Genomic DNA, 22,177 nt, shown 5'->3' with positions numbered 1-22,177 from the left:
TATTTGTGAGAGTTTACATACTAAATTGAGGGTTAAGCTATGAAAAAAGTAATAACTGTGATGGATGAACTAATGGAAAAGCTAGAACTATCCCTGAAGAGATGGGTTGTCAAGGATCGCCCAAAAGGTGACCAGAGTAGGAAATAGTTTCAGATTCAGGTAGGGAGTTCCAGAGGATGAGAGAAGCTCTGGAGAAGTCCTGACTGGGAGGTAATGAAAGAGCTAGAGATTAGAAGGTCTTGAGAGGATGGAAAGAGCAATATTTTGAGACAAGGTTGATGATGTAGCTGGCAGGAGAGTTGTGGATTGATTTGCATTTTAGTACTTTAAATTTGATCCATTAGTCAATTAGAAGCCAGTGGAGGGATTAGCAGACGAGAGAAATGACCAGTGATTGGTTAAGGTGGGTGTGTCTGGCAGAAACAAGTTGAGTAAGTCAATTGTTAATGCACTCTATGAATATTGTAGATGCCTTAACGTCAAAGTGCAATCAATTTACTTTTACTCACTTTGATATATTTGCTATCAGAGGACTGATGGCTTGTGTCACATTACCCTGTACTGTGCAAACTCCAACAACTATAAGGAGTGCATCTGAAAACATAGGTTCTGTGTATAGATTGCAAGCACATATTACAGTAATTCAGCAGGTAGGCTCTGTACTTTGAGAGTAACATTCTTGAACGATCTGTCTTATACAGGCACAATAATTGCATACTGGGTTGGCGTAATCACTTTTCAAGACTGTTTTTGGAACATACAGTAAATGGGGAAAAACAACAACATATGGTAAGTCTATCCATGCATCACTTAAAACCCAAGATAATAACAAAGCTCCGATACAGTGAGGTAGCAACTGAGCCATGGTGACACACTGCACCTAATATACAGTGATACGCCCTTAAAGTGGAGTTCCACCCAAAAGGGGAGCTTTACTTGTCTGCCTCCTCCTCCCTCCACTGCCACATTTGGCACTTTTTTTGGGGGGGAGGGGCGGGTACCAGCTCACTGCAGCAAACTGAGCCAAAAGTTCAGCCCCCCCTCCTTCCCCTGCAGTCTTCTGGAACACTTTACAGACCATTCAGAAGGCACAGCACTATTCACGCTTGCGCAGTGGGCACCCGGTTGTGAAGCCGCAAGCTGTCACAGCTAGGTCCCCACAGTTGAGATGCCAGTGCCAGGAAGAGAAGAGGGAGAGAAGGCATGGCTCGGGTGAGCACATTGCTGGGTCCTGGGACAGGTGAGTGCCTGTTTATTAAAAGTCAGCAGGTACAGTTTTGGAGCTGCTGACTTTTAATAAACACAAAAATGACTGGAACTCTGCTTGAAATACAACTTAAAAGAGAAGTATTGTTTTTTTTGTTGTTTTATATCTATATATACTTACCTAGGTGGATGCAGCATCAATCCAATGCTGCATCTGTTCCCCCACTGGCTCTAAGGGTGAGAACTGAGAGATCAGACACTGCTGATCATTCGGTTCTCCCTGCTGCTCTGGGCAGCTCTGTCAGCTCTTTCCCCCCAGCGCTCAGTGGAGCACTGGGCTGTGGAGGGGGCACTGAGAGGTTGAGCCAGGTGCCAGTCCAGGCTCCTGGGTGAATCCCGACCATATGGTCAGCTCTGTGATGTTAGCCAACAACGGGCTTTAGCTCAGTGTCGGCTGACAATGGGTTACACAGAAGTGTAAAAGTGTAGAATGAACCACACTCCTGTGATCCACAGGAGAAGTACAGCCAAACGAACTTTGGCTGTACCCCTTTAAAGTGTATGTAAACCCACACAAGCACATATATATATATATATATATATATATATATATATATATATATATATATATATATATATATATATATATACACACACACACACACACACATACATATATATACACACACACACACACACACATACATATATATACACACACACACACACACACACACACACACATATATACACACACACACACACACACATATACACACACACACACACACACACACACACACACATTATAAATACCTTTTTGTCCCCTTTTATATACAGTATCTCACAGAAGTGAGTACACCCCTCACATTTTTGTAAATATTTTATTCTATCTTTTCATGTGACAACACTGGAGAAATGATACTTTGCTACAATGTAAAGTAGTGAGTGTACAGCTTGTATACCAGTGTAAATTTGCTGTCCCCTCAAAATAAGTCAACACACAGCCATTAATGTCCAAACCGCTGGCAACAAAAGTGAGTACAACCTCAAGTTAAAAATGTCCAATTAGCCATTTTTCCTCCCTGGTGTCATGTGACTCCTTAGTGTTGCAAGGTCTCAGGTGTGAATGGGGAGCAGGTGTGTTAAATCTGGTTTTATCGCTCTCACTCTTTCATACTGGTAACTGGAAGTTCAACATGGTACCTCATGGCAAAGAACTCTCTGAGGATCTGAAAATAAGAATCGTTGCTCTACATAAAGATGGCCTAGGCTATAAGAAGATTGCCAAGGCCCTGAAACTGAGCTGCAGCATGGTGGCCAAGACCATACAGTGGTTTAACAGGTCAGGTTCCACTCAGAACAGGTCTTGCCATGGTCGACCAAAGAAGTTGCGTGCACGTGTTCAGCGTCAAATCCAGAGGTTGTCTTTGGGAAATAGACGTATGAGTGCTAGCATTACTGCAGAGGTTGAAGGGGTGGGGAGTCAGCTTCTCAGTGCTCAGACCATATGCCGCACACTGCATCAAATTGGTCTGCATGGCTGTCATCCCAGAAGGAAGCCTCTTCTAAAGATGATGCACAAGAAAGCCCACAAACAGTTTGCTGAAGACAAGCAGACTAAGGACATGGATTACTGGAACCCTGTCCTGTGGTCTGATGAGACCAAGATAAACTGATTTGGTTTAGATGGTGTCAAGCGTGTGTGGCAGCAACCAGGTGAGGAGTACAAAGACAAGTGTGTCTTGCCTACAGTCAAGCATGGTAGTGGGAGTGTCATGGTCTGGGGCTGCATGAATGCTGCCAGCACTGAGGAGCTACAGTTCATTGAGGGAATGCAAACATGTACTGTGACATACTGAAGCAGAGCATGATCCCCTCCCGTCGGAGACTGGGATGCAGGGCAGTATTCCAACATAACGACCCCAAACACACCTCCAAGACAACCATTGCCTTGCTAAAGAAGCTGAGGGTAAAGGTGATGGACTAGCCAAGCATGTCTCCAGACCTAAACCCTATTGAGCATCTGTGGGGCATCCTCAAACGGAAGGTGGAGGAGCGCAAGGTCTCTAACATCCACCAGCTCTGTGATGTTGTCATGGAGGAGTGGAAGAGGACACCAGTGGCAACCTGTGAAGCTCTGGTGAACTTCATGCCTAAGAGGGTTAAGGCAGTGCTGGAAAATAATGTTGGCCACACAAAATATTGACACTTTGGGCCCAATTTGGACATTTTCACTTAGGGGTGTACTCACTTTTGTTGCCAGCGGTTTAGACATTAATGGCTGTGTTTTGAGTTATTTTGAGGGGACAGCAAATTTACACTGTTATACAAGCTGTACACTCACTACTTTACATTGTAGCAAAGTCATTTCTTCAGTGTTGTCACATGCATATGGAGCTCAGAGAGCTGGGAAAGGAGAAAGAGCAGCACCCTGGTCTTCCCAGTGAATTGCTGTGTGAGGAAGGGGGAGGGGTGAGCACAAATTTAATCTTTAGAGGTGAAAAGGCTGTATTCTCAGCACAGCTAGAAAACTGAACACTGTGCTCTCCTACCTAGTGTGATCACTATTTAATAGGAAAGCAGACGGACTGGCAGCAACACGAGGTATTTCACAAAGAGAACGGGATAGTTTTTCATACTAGTACATGGTATAGCAGGCACATATCAGGAATATGACACATTGGATTTATTACTATACAGGATTTATACAGCGCCAACAGTTTGCTCAGTGCTTTACAATATAACGGGAGACAATACAGCAACAATACAGTTCAATACAAGAGGGTTAGGAGGGCCCTGCTCCTTGGAGCTCACAATCTAAGAGTTTACATAATCTTTAATGGCAGTGAATGTGGACTAACAGTTCCTATTTCATACAGCAACCAAAATCTCCTTTCTGTGCTCCCATACTCATGCTGCACTAGAAACACTAAAGAAAATTAGAATCTGATTGGTGGTTGTGGGTAGCAGTAATAGTTCCTTCTGGAAGCTCATATTCAGATAATGGTTTGTACTTTAATTAGCTCTATTGAAACGGATACATAAAAGTTCTGCAAACATCTACTTAACTTCCCATACCGTTACATGTAACCATCAGCTCACTTTATCTGGCCATTAGCAGTAAAACCTCTGCTTATACCACCCTTAACCGATTACACAATCCCCCCAGGAAACCATCAATCACTCCACACTGCTCTACAGCACTGTGAACATTTCTCTGCTTCATTTCACTACTGGCACCAGAAGCTGACTATTCTCGATTCTCCATTGTACTGTATCACACAGGAACCAATCTGATATTTGCATTTAGCAAATATGGAAAAGTGCTTTCTGTGGATCAAGATTAGAATAGGCAAAGCCAAGGTAACCTTAAAATAGATCCTACTGAAATTAAAGAACAGACTATGGCTTTAAAATGAACAGCTGTTGTCATTATAAAAATAGAACCAATTGAAGATTTTTTTAATGTAAATTTCCTGTAATTGGAAAAGCTAGCTCAGCATGTGACATCGCTGGGAATTAAAGCACAAGTCCAATCAGAGATTTTTATTTTATTTAATTCTATTTTGGAAAAGATGGGGGAAGGGTCTGAACCTCTGGTGGAGAGAGAAAGGGAAATTTCTCCCTACACAGAGGGAACACAGAGGGCACTAAGAAAAAGAAAAAAAGTAACCCTTCCCAACTATTTGAAAAACAAAAGTCTCTGCTTTCTGTTTCAGTGACACTCATCACAAAGACAGGTGCTGGAGAGAAATCTCATCAGTGGGGGACCCAGTAATTGCTTTCCCACTCCATTGAAAAAAAAAAAACAACTTCTGCATGGAGTTGTGCCTTAGCCATCTAAGAAAAATAAAATAGAAAAAAAAATACCCGAGGAGTATTTGAAAATTTTGCAACTTGTATATAAATGTACCTATGCAACAATATTTAAAACAAAAAATAAAGCCAAAGCACTCTGGATATAGCAGATCAATAGGTAAAAAAACCCTGCACTTTCATCAGAACTACTTAAACAGAACATTTTCAAGGCAATGCTCCCTCCAAAAAATCCTGCAAATAAAGAGGGACAGTGCTTGGGGATTTAAGACAGTGCAGATGAAGATTGCTGGCTGAATGGTCATCAGAGCCTCTCCAGACGGCTCTACAGCCTCGTTCAAACAGACGCCACTACTAACATATTTCAAGGCTCTTCCTCTTTTTATGGTAATATACTTATTGATCTGCGCTATCCAGTGCGCCCCAGCTTTATATTTATTTACACGTCACTGGGTTGGGTTTCAGATATACACAGAAAATGCCCAGGCCTGTCTCTTCCTGATAGCTTTGAATATAAATTGCAACAATTTCCGATAACTCCATAAGAGAATAAATGTATTCCGTACTATATGCAAATCATACATTGGTTTCATACATTGGCTCCACATTGCCTGTATCTGTCCTGAATTGGGTGCACAAGCAGCTGCAAGTACACAAAGGAATTATTTCAAGCCTTGTAAAGTTAATTATGGACTTGGAAGGAAGCAGGAGATATTGCACGCAAGTACCTTCTGTCACAAGAAAACTACTGTACAGTAACGCATTATATATATGCTAGCAGTTTCTAGTTCTGAGAGTTATGAGTAGAGATGAGCGAATCGAAGTATCCGAAGTGGAATTCGAGTCGAATATCGGAAAAATTTCGATTCGTGCCGAATCCGAAAAACAGCCTAATTCGGACGCGCGAATCGAAATTTTTCCGAAAATGGCGGCTGACATGTGCGGCGACGGAGCGGGGATGTCGGGGAAGGCGCGCAGACAAGGCGCGCTGCCCCATAATGCATTCCTCAACGACATGTGATCGCATCAGCCAATCAGCAGCCAGCCAGCCAGCACTGTGTAATGGTCGAGGTATATATAGCGGCCATTTTGGAAATCTTCATTTGCCTGCAGTCATTGAACAGAGGCAGACCGCTCTGTACTAGGGACAGGGACAGAGTTAGGGCCACAGAAACGAGAATTGGGGACAGAGAGAAGTTACTTAGGGACAGAGAACCATTACTCAGGGACACAGACTTGTTAATGAGGGCCACAGAATCGTTATTTAGGGACAAAGAAACGCTAGTTAGGGCCACAGAATTCATACTCAGGGACAGACAGAATTTTCACTCAGTGCCAGAGAATTGTTACTTAGGGCCACAGAAACGTTATTAGGGCCACAGAATTTTTACTCAGGGACAGACAGAATTGTTACTGAGTGCCAGAGAATTGTTACTCAGGGACAGACAGAATTGTTACTGAGTGCCAGAGAATTCTTACTCAGGGCCACAGAATTCATTCTCAGGGACAGACAGAATTGTTACTCAGGGACAGACAGAATTGTTACTGAGTGCCAGAGAATTGTTACTCAGGGACAGACAGAATTGTTACTGAGTGCCAGAGAATTGTTACTCAGGGACAGACAGAATTGTTACTGAGTGCCAGAGAATTGTTACTCAGGGACAGACAGAATTGTTACTGAGTGCCAGAGAATTGTTACTCGCACAGACACAAAATTGTTACTTGCACAGACACAGAATTGTTACTCGCACAGACAGAATTGTTACTCAGGGCCACAGAATTCATACTCAGGGACAGACAGAATTGTTACTGAGTGCCAGAGAATTGTTACTCAGGGACAGACAGAATTGTTACTGAGTGCCAGAGAATTGTTACTCAGGGACAGACAGAATTGTTACTGAGTGCCAGAGAATTGTTACTCAGGGACAGACAGAATTGTTACTGAGTGCCAGAGAATTGTTACTTGCACAGACACAAAATTGTTACTTGCACAGACACAGAATTGTTACTCAGGGCCACAGAATTCATACTCAGGGACAGACAGAATTGTTACTGAGTGCCAGAGAATTGTTACTCAGGGACAGACAGAATTGTTACTGAGTGCCAGAGAATTGTTACTCAGGGACAGACAGAATTGTTACTGAGTGCCAGAGAATTGTTACTCGCACAGACACAAAATTGTTACTTGCACAGACACAGAATTGTTACTCGCACAGACACAGAATTGTTACTGAGTGCCAGAGAATTGTTACTCAGGGACAGACAGAATTGTTACTGAGTGCCAGAGAATTGTTACTCAGGGACAGACAGAATTGTTACTGAGTGCCAGAGAATTGTTACTCAGGGACAGACAGAATTGTTACTGAGTGCCAGAGAATTGTTACTCGCACAGACACAAAATTGTTACTTGCACAGACACAGAATTGTTACTCGCACAGACACAGAATTGTTACTCAGGGCCACAGAATTCATACTCAGGGACAGACAGAATTGTTACTGAGTGCCAGAGAATTGTTACTCAGGGACAGACAGAATTGTTACTGAGTGCCAGAGAATTGTTACTCAGGGACAGACAGAATTGTTACTGAGTGCCAGAGAATTGTTACTTGCACAGACACAAAATTGTTACTTGCACAGACACAGAATTGTTACTCGCACAGACACAGAATTGTTACTCGCACAGACACAGAATTGTTACTCAGGGCCACAGAATTCATACTCAGGGACAGACAGAATTGTTACTGAGTGCCAGAGAATTGTTACTTAGGGACAGACAGAATTGTTACTGAGTGCCAGAGAATTGTTACTCAGGGACAGACAGAATTGTTACTGAGTGCCAGAGAATTGTTACTCGCACAGACACAAAATTGTTACTTGCACAGACACAGAATTGTTACTCGCACAGACACAGAATTGTTACTCAGGGCCACAGAATTCATACTCAGGGACAGACAGAATTGTTACTGAGTGCCAGAGAATTGTTACTCAGGGACAGACAGAATTGTTACTGAGTGCCAGAGAATTGTTACTCAGGGACAGACAGAATTGTTACTGAGTGCCAGAGAATTGTTACTCGCACAGACACAAAATTGTTACTTGCACAGACACAGAATTGTTACTCGCACAGACACAGAATTGTTACTCAGGGCCACAGAATTCATACTCAGGGACAGACAGAATTGTTACTGAGTGCCAGAGAATTGTTACTCAGGGACAGACAGAATTGTTACTGAGTGCCAGAGAATTGTTACTCAGGGACAGACAGAATTGTTACTGAGTGCCAGAGAATTGTTACTCAGGGACAGACAGAATTGTTACTGAGTGCCAGAGAATTGTTACTCAGGGACAGACAGAATTGTTACTGAGTGCCAGAGAATTGTTACTCGCACAGACACAAAATTGTTACTTGCACAGACACAGAATTGTTACTCGCACAGACACAGAATTGTTACTCAGGGCCACAGAATTCATACTCAGGGACAGACAGAATTGTTACTGAGTGCCAGAGAATTGTTACTCAGGGACAGACAGAATTGTTACTGAGTGCCAGAGAATTGTTACTCAGGGACAGACAGAATTGTTACTGAGTGCCAGAGAATTGTTACTCGCACAGACACAAAATTGTTACTTGCACAGACACAGAATTGTTACTCGCACAGACACAGAATTGTTACTCGCACAGACACAGAATTGTTACTCAGGGCCACAGAATTCATACTCAGGGACAGACAGAATTGTTACTGAGTGCCAGAGAATTGTTACTCAGGGACACCTAATCGTTGAATTAAATAGTATGTCAGACAACATGCAGAGGAGTGGCAGAGGAGGCAATGTTTTAGGAGCGAGCAGACGTGGCAGCAGAGGAAGGGGTCGAGGCAGCAGTATTCGCAGCCAGAGGCCAGTGCTCCCGGTGTCATCCAGCGGTCGTGTCTCCACCGACAACCCTGCCGTCATTGATTGGTTGGCTCGGTCGTCTTCCTCTTCCCAGGTCACCTCTGACACCTACAGCCAACGGTCGGTGGGTACGTCAGACACAACCGTTAGTTGGCATGGCCCGGGAGCAAGCCCACTGAAATCACGTGTCCTCTACCTGCCCCTGTCCTTTGCTGTTCCCTCACCAAGCGAAGTATCGCATGCTGTGGGCTCAGCCCCACTGTACAGTGAGGAAGAGCTAACAGAGGGCGGTCAGGAACGGGGGGAGACATCGGCCTTTTCAGCAGCCAAGCGAACAAGTACTGGCGAGGAGAGTGGCTCGGTAGCTGGTCTAGAGACAGGTCTGTCTCCTGACCCAGACGCAGCCGAGGGGGCTAGTAGTGAGGCGGAGACCCTACTTGATGATGAGGAGGTTGATCGCACTTGGCAGCCTCGTCGTCATCAGGCAATTTCTTCCGCATCATCAGGAGAAGAGGGTGGCAGCTTGGCAGCGAGCAAAACAGTCGGTGGGTTGCCCAGGAGACAGCAGCAGGGTCGCATCAGTGTCAGTGGAGCCAAACGTCCACGGAGTAGAGCACCAGCTCCACTGCAGCCTACCACCACGGCCAGTAGTGGTGCCGGTGCGCACGGAGGAAGTAGCAGTCAGCCAGTGAAGAGTAGCGGGGGCAAAGTTTCCTACTCGGTGGTGTGGCAATTTTTCCTCAAGCCGCCCGAGGAAGTAAACGTAGCCGTATGTCGACTATGTGGCCAGAAATGCAAGCGTGGCCAGGGGGCCCATGTTGGGACTACAGCGTTGCGTCAGCATATGCAGCGTCACCATTCGGTGGCCTGGGAAAACCGTGATAAACATACGGCGGTTCTGCCTGCCCCAGCCCCCGCTCCATCACCCGCTCCGTTACTTGCTCCGTCACCCGACGTCGTCAATCGCCCTCTATCAGCCAGTCAAGGCTCCAACACCTCTGCTGAGGGGAGTTGTCGCTCGTTGGCATCTTCCGCTCGTTCAGATGCTCCTTCTCCTGCTACTCCTCTTCTCGGATTCCGTCAACAGTCTTTCTTGGAATCCGTATCCAAGAGACAACAGTTTGCGAGCACGCACCCGACGGTGCAAAAGCTGAACGTCCTCCTGTCCAAGTTGCTGGTGCTGCAGTCCCTCCCTTTCCAACTGGTGGACTCAGCACCTTTCCGAGAAATGATGGCTTGTGCCGCACCGCGGTGGAGAGTGCCAAGCCGTCATTTCTTTGCCCAAAAGGCAGTGCCAGCCCTGCATTCACATGTAGAAGAGATGGTGGGCCAGTCTTTGAGCATGTCGGTCTCTGCCAAAGTGCACGGCAGCGCCGACGTGTGGAGCTGTAACTACGGTCAGGGACAGTACATGTCATTTACGGCCCACTGGGTGAACGTGGTGCCGGCACAGCTGCACCAGCAACTTGGACAGGTCACGACGCTTTTGCCTCCACGTTTGCACGTCCTTGGTCCAGCAAGCATGTCCGCCTCTACCACCTCTTTTTCCGCCGTGTCCTCAGCCGCCACCCCCGTGCCAAGTCCCATTACCCGACCGGCATATCACATGTGCAGGGCGCAACGGTGTCACGCTGTGCTGCACCTGGTATGCCTTGGCGAACGTAGTCACACAGGGGAGGAACTGCTGAGTGTAATGAACAGAGAAATCGACAGATGGCTGTCTCCGCGCAAACTAAAAATCGGAACCATGTTGACTGACAACGGAAAGAACATGGTGTCTGCTCTGCGTCAAGGAAGGTTGTGCCATGCGCCATGCATGGCTCACGTGTTCAATCTGGTTGTCAAGCGGTTCCTAAAATCCACCATCCCACTGCAAGACATCCTTAAAATGTCACGTAAACTGTGCATGCATTTCAGCCATTCCTACACCGCAAAGAACACCCTCATTGAGCTGCAGCGGCAGAACGGAATTCCACAGCATCGCCTGATCTGCGACGTTGCAACAAGGTGGAATTCAACCCTACACATGTTAGACCGCCTTTACGAGCAGCGAAAGGCCATCACCGATTTCCTGATGTTACAAGCGGATAAAGGTACTCCCCTGTGTAACTTAGATGTCAGCCATTGGCAGCTCATGCGTGACACCTGCCGCTTGCTCAGGCCCTTTGAGGAGGCCACGCTATTCGTGAGTCGGCAGGACTATGGGATGAACGACGTCATTCCTCTGTTGCACGTCCTGGAACAAATGCTGTTAACAATGGCTGGTCAGGGTGCGGTAGACGTGGCGCACAGATCTCAACGCCACATGACCCCTGTGGGGGCAGGACAGGAAGAAGAGGAGGAGGTAGAGGAGGACATTTGTGCTCAGGAATTATTGAGTGAAATGGGTGGTTTTTCCACTCAGCGGACAGGAGTGGAGGAGCAGGAGCATCTGGTAGAGGAGGAGGAGGAGGAGACAGAGGACCCAGACGCACCGTGGCAGTATGCTGTGGAGATGGAGGCAGGGAGTCCCTCGCATTCCTTGGCACAAATGGCCCATAGCATGCTCGGTTGCTTGCGTAGCGACAGCCGAATAATAACCATCAGACAGAGGGATGACTTTTGGCTGTCCACCTTGTTGGACCCTCGCTACCGGTCCAAAATGGTGGCCTTTTTCACACCTGCTGAGAGGGAGGCCAAAATTACGTACTATAAAAACCACCTATGTAGTCAGTTGGTCTCTGCCTTTGTGCGCCAACGTCCATCCTCAGACACTGTGGGCCCTGTGCGCTCGCGTTCCGCTGGCATGGCAGCAGGGGAGGGGTGGGGTGGTAGGAGCAGTGGCAGCTCCACCAGCAGTGGCTGCCTCAGTCTGCAGTCGATGATGAGTAGCTTTCTTCACCAGCGCAGTGAGGAAACTACTAACCAGCCGCAGCAGCAGCAGCAGCATCAGGTGGACCTGGAGCAGGAGCTCAAACAACAGGCTTGGGCCTACTTGGACAGCACCCTGCCAACCGAGGTAGACAATCCCCTTGACTACTGGGCAACGAAACTTGACCTTTGGCCCCAACTAGCTGAATTTGCCCTTGAAAGGCTGTCATGCCCGGCCAGTAGCGTGGCATCGGAGCGCGTGTTTAGTGCGGCAGGAGGTATTGTAACTCCGCGGAGGACACGACTGTCCACCCAAAGTGTGGAGAGACTCACGTTTGTGAAAATGAATCAGGCGTGGATTAGTCTGGATTTCAAACCACCAGTTCCTGACACAACTGACTAAATCCGCCATGAATCATGCCTCAAACATGTGCCACTTTCAGGTCTCCTCACACTGCTGGTGTGTTTAATTTTTTGACATAGGGTGCTGGCAGATTACGGGCCTCCTATAGCTGCTGCCAGGCCCCTAATCTGCCATAGGCCCCTATATACCGCCTCCTCATGCTGCTGCTAGGTCCAGAGTCTCTCATGGGTCCCTGTACGGCCTCCCATTGCTGCTGTCTCCATCGCCACACTCTGCTGCCATGTGCCACTTTCAGGTCTCTTCACACTGCTGGTGTGTTTAATTTTTTGACATAGGGTGCAGGCAGATTACGGGCCTCACATAGCTGCTGCCAGGCCCCTAATCTGCCATGGGCCCCTATATACCGCCTCCTCATGCTGCTGCCAAGTCCAGAGTCTCTCATGGGTCCCTGTACGGCCTCCCATTGCTGCTGTCTCCATCGCCACACTCTGCTGCCATGTGCCACTTTCAGGTCTCTTCACACTGCTGGTGTGTTAAATTTTTTGACATAGGGTGCAGGCAGATTACGGGCCTCACATAGCTGCTGCCAGGCCCCTAATCTGCCATGGGCCCCTATAAACCGCCTCCTCATGCTGCTGCCAAGTCTAGAGTCTCTCATGGGTCCCTGTACGGCCTCCCATTGCTGCTGTCTCCATCGCCACACTCTGCTGCCATGTGCCACTTTCAGGTCTCTTCACACTGCTGGTGTGTTAAATTTTTTGACATAGGGTGCAGGCAGATTACGGGCCTCACATAGCTGCTGCCAGGCCCCTAATCTGCCATGGGCCCCTATATACCGCCTCCTCATGCTGCTGCCAAGTCTAGAGTCTCTCATGGGTCCCTGTACGGCCTCCCATTGCTGCTGTCTCCATCGCCACACTCTGCTGCCATGTGCCACTTTCAGGTCTCTTCACACTGCTGGTGTGTTTAATTTTTTGACATAGGGTGCAGGCAGATTACGGGCCTCACATAGCTGCTGCCAGGCCCCTAATCTGCCATGGGCCCCTATATACCGCCTCCTCATGCTGCTGCCAAGTCCAGAGTCTCTCATGGGTCCCTGTACGGCCTCCCATTGTTGCTGTCTCCATCGCCACACTCTGCTGCCATGTGCCACTTTCAGGTCTCTTCACACTGCTGGTGTGTTTAATTTTTTGACATAGGGTGCAGGCAGATTACGGGCCTCACATAGCTGCTGCCAGGCCCCTAATCTGCCATGGGCCCCTATATACCGCCTCCTCATGCTGCTGCCAAGTCCAGAGTCTCTCATGGGTCCCTGTACGGCCTCCCATTGCTGCTGTCTCCATCGCCACACTCTGCTGCCATGTGCCACTTTCAGGTCTCTTCACACTGCTGGTGTGTTAAATTTTTTGACATAGGGTGCAGGCAGATTACGGGCCTCACATAGCTGCTGCCAGGCCCCTAATCTGCCATGGGCCCCTATAAACCGCCTCCTCAAGCTGCTGCCAAGTCTAGAGTCTCTCATGGGTCCCTGTACGGCCTCCCATTGCTGCTGTCTCCATCGCCACACTCTGCTGCCATGTGCCACTTTCAGGTCTCTTCACACTGCTGGTGTGTTTAATTTTTTGACATAGGGTGCTGCAAGATAACGGGCCTCACATAGCTGCTGCCAGGCCCCTAATCTGCCATGGGCCCCTATATACCGCCTCCTCATGCTGCTGCCAAGTCCAGAGTCTCTCATGGGTCCCTGTACGGCCTCCCATTGCTGCTGTCTCCATCGCCACACTCTGCTGCCATGTGCCACTTTCAGGTCTCTTCACACTGCTGGTGTGTTTAATTTTTTGACATAGGGTGCAGGCAGATTACGGGCCTCACATAGCTGCTGCCAGGCCCCTAATCTGCCATGGGCCCCTATATACCGCCTCCTCATGCTGCTGCCAAGTCTAGAGTCTCTCATGGGTCCCTGTACGGCCTCCCATTGCTGCTGTCTCCATCGCCACACTCTGCTGCCATGTGCCACTTTCAGGTCTCTTCACACTGCTGGTGTGTTTAATTTTTTGACATAGGGTGCAGGCAGATTACGGGCCTCACATAGCTGCTGCCAGGCCCCTAATCTGCCATGGGCCCCTATATACCGCCTCCTCATGCTGCTGCCAAGTCCAGAGTCTCTCATGGGTCCCTGTACGGCCTCCCATTGCTGCTGTCTCCATCGCCACACTCTGCTGCCATGTGCCACTTTCAGGTCTCTTCACACTGCTGGTGTGTTAAATTTTTTGACATAGGGTGCTGGCAGATTACGGGCCTCCCATTGCTGCTGCCAGACATGTAATCTGCCATGGGCCCCCGTACCGACTCCTCATGCTGTGACGTTGCAACAAGGTGTAATTCAACCCTACATATGTTAGACCGCCTTTACGAACAGCTAAAGGCCATCACAGATTTCCTGATGTTAAAAGCGGATAAAGGTACTCCCTGTGTAACTTAGATGTCAGCCATTGTCAGCTCATGTGTGACACCTGCGCTTGCTCAGGCCCTTTGAGGAGGCCACGCTATTCGTGAGTCGGCAGGACTATGGGATGAATGAGGTCAAATCGGCCATGGGCCCCCGTACCGCCTGTTCACGCTGATGCTGGTCCCACAGTGTGACCTGGGTCCCTGTACGGCCTCCCATTGCTTCCACTCTGCCATGTACCTCTTTGAAATCTCCTCACACTCCTGCGGTTGTCCATTTTGTCATAGGTTGCTGGCAGATTAGCGGCCTTCCATAGGTGCCGCCAGGCCCCATATCGACCATGGGCCCCCGTACCTCCTGGTCACGCTGCTGCTGAGCCCACAGTGTGACCTGGGTCCCTGTACGGCCTCCCATTGCTTCCACTCTGCCATGTGCCACTTTGAAATCTCCTCACACTCCTGCGGTTGTCCATTTTGTCATAGGTTGCTGGCAGATTACAGGCCTTCCATAGGTGCCACCAAGCCCCATATCGGCCATGGGCCCCCGTACCGCCTGGTCACGCTGCTGCTGGGCCCACAGTGTGACCTGGGTCCCTGTACCGCCTCCCATTGCTCCCACTCTGCCATGTGCCACTTTCAGGTCTCCTCACGCTCCTGCTGGTTTCCATTTTGTCATAGGTTGCTGTATGGCCTCCCATTGCTGCTGCCTCCACCGCCACACTGTGGCTCCAAACACTGGTTTTGGCCCCGTGACTGCCCAAATGAGTGAAGTGTGCGGTGATTCTAAGATCGACGGCACTCATCTGCATGTCATACTGACAGACAGTATTATTTCTCTTCCCCAGCAGACTCCAAGGGCATTTAAATTAAAGGTACAGTGTTCTGCACTAATATTAAGTCTCTCTGAAGCCTAGAAACACCCTTTTTTAAGTTAAATTCACAGCGAATTTATTCAACTCGAATCGAATATTGTCCACGAATTCGCCGAATCAGTCGAATCGAATTTTTCATTTCTTCGCTCATCTCTAGTTATGAGCAAAATGCACATTGCCTGGCTGTACTGGAACTCTTGAGATGCATGGTGCATTGATATTCTTTCTATACTGACACTGACACTGACAAGGCACCAGAAATTTGACAGCCTATATTAAGCTTACTGGCTTGATTATATGTTGGACATATGGAGCTGCTTATACACTTGCAGTCCAGACAAACTGAGCTATTTTCCTCAACACTATGCAGATCAACCAACAACCAATATTGACCAGCTGCTTTCAACAGGCATTGGAAACCAAAGAAGATGTTGACCACCCTTATGGTGCAGAGGGCAAAAAAAGCCTTTCAGAACCATACAAGTAATGATGAGTCTAAACTATTGTATTTTCCACCCTGTCTAAATAAAATCCAAGCAGATTGCTGTCAAAGTTTACGATCCTATAAAAGGCTGACAACCAGAGAAGGTCCAAAGCCAACAATGGACTTGATGACAGTTTCCCACTGGGGCTCCTTTGGCTTTATCAAGCAATGTTGTTATGTCTACAAGTCCGATATATGACCACTCTCCAGAACAGCCATTGTTAACTAGAGTTCTGTGAAACCCTAGGGTTCCTTCAGAGTTTTCTAGGTGTTGTTTGAGCTTTGGGGATTGACCTCCTATTTAATGGTGCCTGCATAGTTCCAGGACTAACACACATGGCAAAGGATAATACCAATTATCTTTTTAGCTGTCTGGTTCCTTTTTCCTACTAACCATCAATGCAAGGAAGATGTTTGAAGGTAGTTTGAGGTTGATGTTGCGAAAGGCTGCTCTAGAAGAACAAACTGATTGGGCAGGTGAGTAAAGCAGCACTAGCTTTGCCCCTCAGCTCTACCCTCATAAGCCTATGGACACCTTTAAGAAGCCTTCTCACTGCAGATGACCACACCTCTTTTCTCTAGTCTAGAGTCCATATTATATGGGTAGGAACACACTGGGGCCTCTGCTCTGAGAACTGGATTGGAATTTAAGGCAGACATTAAACTGCTTTCCCTTGTTAGAGACTAACATAAGAATCAAATATTTGACTGTTAACTTAAATTTTAACTGCCACTTGTTCATTATTATTCATCTCAGTTTTATTCAGGCCAAAATGTGAACTTATATGCAGTAGTAAAATCTAGAAATGAAGGAACCTGATACATTTGTCAATGGTATCCATAATCAGACAGATAGATATGTTACAGGATTCAGACTGAACAAACACAGGCTACAACTGATTACAGAAAGGCAGCGCTACCTTAATTACTTTTTACCAGAAAACTGAACGGTTATCCATCTCATCAGTGCCAGTACAAGGTCATCCAGCACCCAGGGCAAAGATGCCAAGCTGCGCCCCCCATTCAAGATGTGCAAGCTTAGGGGAACCTATGCTTAGCAGTCACTTGTTTGCCAATATCACTGCTGCTATCACTACTCCTGTCAGCCTTGTAACAGAAGGAAGGGGCCCTATCCATAAAGTAAACCATTGTGCCCAGGACAGCTTCCCCTTCCGCCCACCCCGTGTCCAGGCCCTGAATCTCGTAATTGTTGAGTGCGCACTGGTGGCATGAATTACCAACTGCCTAATGTATCTCAGAATGCAGATGAGAGTTTTCCTGGGTCTTGCCTTGCCAGCCATGCAGTCTCTTTCCTCAAGCTGCAGAAGAGGAGTCTCAAATTGCTGAATTCTTTGTAAACATTTAGCAGAGAATATGATTACCCATTGTCCTGGCCACCTTATTTGTGCAGTAATGAAAAGTTCAGTAAAGCTCACTGCATAAATACCCAACAAGCATGGTGGATGATGCAGCTCACAATTATACCTCCCATAGCAGAAGAGTTGTTTCAGAATGACTGAAGCTTCAAAGCAAAAATACATTCAGGTTGCATCTCCAAAGGATAAACGCACCACATATAAAAGCCTGTACTGTCTGTGCTTTTAGCATCTCTAGCTGCAACAGATGACCTCATGCAAGACTGCAGAGAAGATGGATATTTGTGCCCAGAAATGTGAGACACATGCTGGAAGCCAAAATGGACCAAAGTCTGCTGATTCAGTGCACCAAAATCTACCTTCCCACAATTCAATGCGCTAAATCTACCTCCAACAACAGAGCAAGGATTGGTTGGAAAAGTTCCCAAAATTCAGAAAATTACAGCATACATGTGCCCTTTACATCATGAAAGTTCAAAAACTTGTGCGTATCAAAGATGAAATACTGCAAAGTGTTCACTGGTAAACCTCCCACGAGAAAAATACCGTGTGTGTGTGTGTGTGTGGGGGGGGGGGGGGGGGGTGCTTTTGTTAACCTAACCTTGAAATGTTAACTACCTGGATTGTCTATTGACCCACATCCTTTTATAGTGAGTCACATTCTCAAAACAATTTTTCAAATGATGGAAGCCAGAAGTCTTATCAGCATAACTGTTCCAAGTCAGTGGCTCAGTGTATTGAAACAAGAGGATCAGCATAGCAGCAAGGTGATGTTTAATAATTGGTGTGCAATGGCAGCCTCTGTTATAATAGGTTTACATTAAAGTTTACTTAACCTGTTTGAGCCCAGAGTACGCAAATATGTGGCCTCTGGGCGGTTGGGCCTCCACGCCAAGAGACCGCATATTTACATACCCAAATGTAAACAAACCTGTGCCATGAGTGCTACCCTGTGTTCTCCTGGTACAGTTGCCAGCCCCTAACGGAAAGCCCCCGATCTCTACTTGTAATCAGGAGCTTTCCGATCATGTGACAGACCGCGGCGGTCACATGTTCATAAACCCCACCCCGCCTTGCGGCATCAGAAACTCCTTAAAGGCCGGCAATGCACAGCGTTAAGGGGTAAACCAAGAACAAAAATGCTGCATTAGTTTTTACTTTCCAGGACTGTTTTCCTTTTTTTCACCTGGTGATCCTGCAAGTAACACACTTCCTGTCCTAGGGTGACAACGCTCACACTGTACTGTATCTATGGAGGACCTGAGCTGTCACCCTAGGACAGTGAGGGGTTGATTTACTAAAACTGGAGAGTGCAACATCTGGTGCAGCTGTGCATAGTAGCACACTGATTCTATCTTCAGCTTGTTCAATTAGGCTTTGACAAAAATACCTGGAAGTGGATTGGTTTCTATGTAGAGCTGCATCAGATTTTGCACTGTCCAGTTTTAGTAAATCAACCCCAAAAGGGTGTTAAGAGAACAGATCATGTCCTCCTTTCTTCTCCATTGTTTGCGGAAGGTATTCTTTAATCCACAGAAAGAATTGGGAACAATGCAGCCATCAGAGAGCATAGGAATTTCTTAGCTTTCTGAATTTCTTACAAAATCAAAAGGTAAGTTTGGGCCCCTATCTAACAGATATAATGCCTTCAGATGCTTATTCAACAGGCCAAATTCAGAATACACTGATCAGCACTGCTTACTATAGCTAACTGTAGCCGACAGTGCTGATCGAGCAGCCTTTATTCAACAGGCTGGTAAATACGTCGACTTCTGTACAACCAAGGTGGCCATCCATGAATAAAAATTCGGCCAGTCCCTGCTGAATCAGTCGAATTTCGATCCATGTATGGCCAGGGTTTACATACGCTATGGGGTAGAATTATAATTTTGTTATTCTGACAATCACTGCTGGTAACTCTTCGTGGTGCATGTGTTTCCAAGGACCGTGATTGATTCACCACCAGTGAATGTTAGTGAAAGTCACATTCACGACTTATAATTTAGTTATTCTGCTGGTAACTCTTCCTGGTGTATGTATTTGAAAGGACCGTGATTGATTCACCACCAGCGAATGTTAGTGAAAGTGACATTCACGACTTTTTAAATATGTCCCTAAGATTTTAATTAGGTAATTTCAGAAATGTATCAGCCCAGGTTCAGACTTATGCGGTACGGCATGTCGCATATGATTCGCACAGGAACCGCACTGCATTCCTGAGCAAATCACATGCAAATTCTGTGCTGTGCAATTTGAGCCATACATTTTATATGGCTCAGATCACACCGCATCTGCACCAAAAAGGTGCAGGACCCTAGAATCGGATCACATGGGTATTCACACACATGCGATCCAATTCTGCACATCTTGCAAAACAATTTTGGGGTGTTGTTAACTCAACATACACGTCTGCAGCGGTTCGCATGAACGGGGTTCAATTGTGATGTGGTGCAGAATTCGCACGGAAACTGGTACGAATTCCGCACTGCATCACTGTGAACCCAGGCTCAATATGTTGATGGATTATATAAGTAGCACAGGGTGTAACCAGAGAATACAACCTCTAATGGGCCCATGAAGTCAGATGGCCCAAGCAAAACTGCCCCTCCCTTATTTCCAAACGATTTGCTTGCCTTGCATTCTGTACAGAATACCACACTTATCTTTCCCTTTTTTTTTTTTAACTTTAGATATCTGCAGTTTCAGCCCAGGCATGCTGGGCCTTGTAGTTCCCTTGACAGCTGCAGACTGACATTACAACATTACAGAAACATCTAAAAAAAAGCCTCAAGTCCAAGTTTATTGAAATCAACTAGTTTTCCATACATGTCCACTGCGAAACAAAACCGATAAGAGCACAAGTGTCAAATACAGTCAAACCCTTGTTGGTAAACATTTCTAAAGACATGAAACATTATAAAAGCAAAAGGTTCCCTATTATTTGTTTGTTTTTGTTTTGTGATATTTGCAAGATATTTTTTGTCTTTTATTTCCAAAATAAATAAAATGTGGATACAAGACATTGAGTATGGCATGGCTATGGTTAGTGTAAAGATTTCCAGGCTGAATCTACAATCTGAGACCACTGCTAATACAAGTAGGTGTCTTTGTAACGGTATGACACATATTGATGGGCTCTCCTTGCACACCAATGCCTCTCCTGCCTACCCACACACTTGCTGCATTAATTAGTGCTTCTGCATTGCCACCCTCCACACCTCCAAAAATCTAAAGACACCTTAAAATGAGCCTGCTCAGCCCCTGTCACTTCACTATATAGATCTTGTAGGATTAGAAATACATTTTATTCATTATAGAGAATTCCCTTCCACAGGCCGCCCCCTCCTGACTGCCGGCGGTACTACAGGAAAGAAAATAATCTCAGCAGGGTGCTTCCAATCTCTCCTCTATTACATCCATTATGTTCACAGTGAAATGGACACGTCAGGAAAATACATGCACCCACCGACCACGGCACTATAAAAAAGGCATTGTCATATTAAAGGACATAAGACTCGTGTGATCACACTGCTCATTTCAGTCCCTGCACATGCATTAATAACCCCACATCCATAAATGACTAGGCATCATTGGATTTATGTACACATTGCTGCCATCTCTAATTAAAGCCTGGTCCTCATTTGCATCATGGCAATAATTGCATCATGCTGGCTTTGCCATTCCAGGATAGATCTATGTGTAGCTGAGGGGGGGATGATGTACACCTACCTTGAATCTGTGCGATGGCAATGTTATCTGCTGCAGGTTGGGGAGCCCATGTTATCTCCTGGTGGATGGTGATAGAGCAGAAGCCCAGCCCCTTTCTGGATACAGCAGGCAAACAAAAGGCAGTGACAGTGATGTGGTTGGCCCCTCCCCCACCACACCCACCCTACAACATCTCTAGGATGCTCTGTGCAGCTTCACCACAATAGACCTGGGAATATCCCTGACAGCTGATGGCCAGCCTCTGCAGGGTTAAACCATCACTAACCCAGAACTGCATGGTCACATCAATGCAAAGGAGAACACTGCTGATGAAAGGCAAATGTCCAAGGCAGAGCAAAGCAGGTTATACCTGCCTGTGCAATCATAGTAATCCTCCTGGATGGAAAGGATCCTTCTTCTTGTATAATAATAATTGATGCATCAGTCACACCTCTGATCACTGCTCCCCCCTAGCCATCAGCTCCCCTCTCTCCCTTTACATGAGTCTGACAGCGAGAAGCAAATTGTACAATTAGCCTTGCTTACAGGGGATCTGTTACCTAAGAAGCAGGAGTACAGTAGAAGCTTTAAACAATGTAGACTTTTTTTTCTACTAATCCATGCTGGAATGGCAAACTAATCAGATTAAAGTTTCTGCACATTTTAGGGCTTATTCTTCAGTAAACAAACTAGCATATTTTTGTGTGCCGCATATGGCCGCCCATAGACATGAATGGTAGGCGTAAAGCGGCGCATGTGCACAGATGTAAATCCCTGATCCCAGGTGAGCAGCTTTTGGAAATATACATCTCTGCACATGGGGCGCTTCACACAAGTACTGGCACATACCCTGTTTCCCCGAAAATAAGACCTACCCCAAAAATAAGACCTAGTACTATTTTTGGGATTTGCTAAAGTACAAGACCTACCCTGAAAATAAGACCTAGTTGTGATCAAGGCTTTTTTACAATTGGAACGTGGCGGAACAGGCCCTGTGCACACCAATATCTACTGTCTCTTATAATCACAGAAACGCAGCTTTTGTGTTTGCAGGAGACAGTCCCTTGTGTAAGTGACAGCACCATCCGCTCCCACAGAACCTCCCTACCTCTGTACTCACTGTGGGACAGGGAAGGAAAAGATATCTGAGGGCTCA

General features: G+C 46.7%; 1 protein-coding gene across 3 annotated transcripts in view; it reads right to left on the bottom strand.

Annotated features, from left to right (window-relative positions):
- Window positions 1-21,160, bottom strand: part of ADD2 (adducin 2) — a 130,323-nt gene extending 109,163 nt beyond the window's left edge. For 2 of the 3 annotated variants that reach the window (XM_089687169.1, XM_089687173.1), the window contains exon 1: window positions 21,043-21,160. The gene's annotated coding sequence lies outside the window, so the exon portion shown is untranslated. The remainder of the gene's footprint in view (window positions 1-21,042) is intronic. The other variant, XM_089687171.1, reaches the window with a different exon arrangement.
- Between the last annotated feature and the right edge of the window lie 1,017 nt (window positions 21,161-22,177).

This window comes from Staurois parvus, unplaced genomic scaffold, assembly GCF_062004578.1.
Source record: "Staurois parvus isolate SC_StPar_1 unplaced genomic scaffold, SC_StPar_1.0 ptg000420l, whole genome shotgun sequence".
In the NCBI taxonomy this organism is placed as follows: Eukaryota; Metazoa; Chordata; class Amphibia; order Anura; family Ranidae; genus Staurois; species Staurois parvus.
The sequence above is the reverse complement of the archived record's forward strand: the minus strand, read 5'-3'. Positions and strand labels throughout refer to the sequence as shown.